Source organism: Gavialis gangeticus, unplaced genomic scaffold (genome assembly GCF_001723915.1).
Source record: "Gavialis gangeticus isolate Ggan-Ray unplaced genomic scaffold, GavGan_comp1, whole genome shotgun sequence".
Taxonomy (NCBI): Eukaryota; Metazoa; Chordata; order Crocodylia; family Gavialidae; genus Gavialis; species Gavialis gangeticus.
In genome coordinates, this window is record NW_017729002.1 from 7,059,794 (window position 1) to 7,060,174 (window position 381).

Below are 381 nucleotides of genomic sequence, written 5' to 3' on the forward strand. Positions count from 1 at the left end.
TGGCTAGGGGATTGTCTAGCCTCCTTTTAAAGACCCCCAGGATAAGAGCCAGCACCACTTCACTTGGAAGTTGGTTCCAGCTCCTAGCCACCCTGACTGTGAAGTAGTGCCTCCTGATGTCTAGCCTGAATCTACTCTCAGTCAGCTTATGGCCATTATTTCTTGTAACTCCCAGTAATGCTTGGGGGAACAGGGATTCTCCCATTGCCTACTGGTCCCCCCGGCAAGTTTGTAGGTATCCACCAGATCCCCCCACAGCCTTCTTTTGTGTAGGCTGAACATTCAGGTCCCATAGCCTCTCCTCATAAGGCCTACCCTGTTGAACCCTGATTATGCGAGTTGCCCTCCTCTGGACCCTCTTGATGCTATCCACATCCCTCC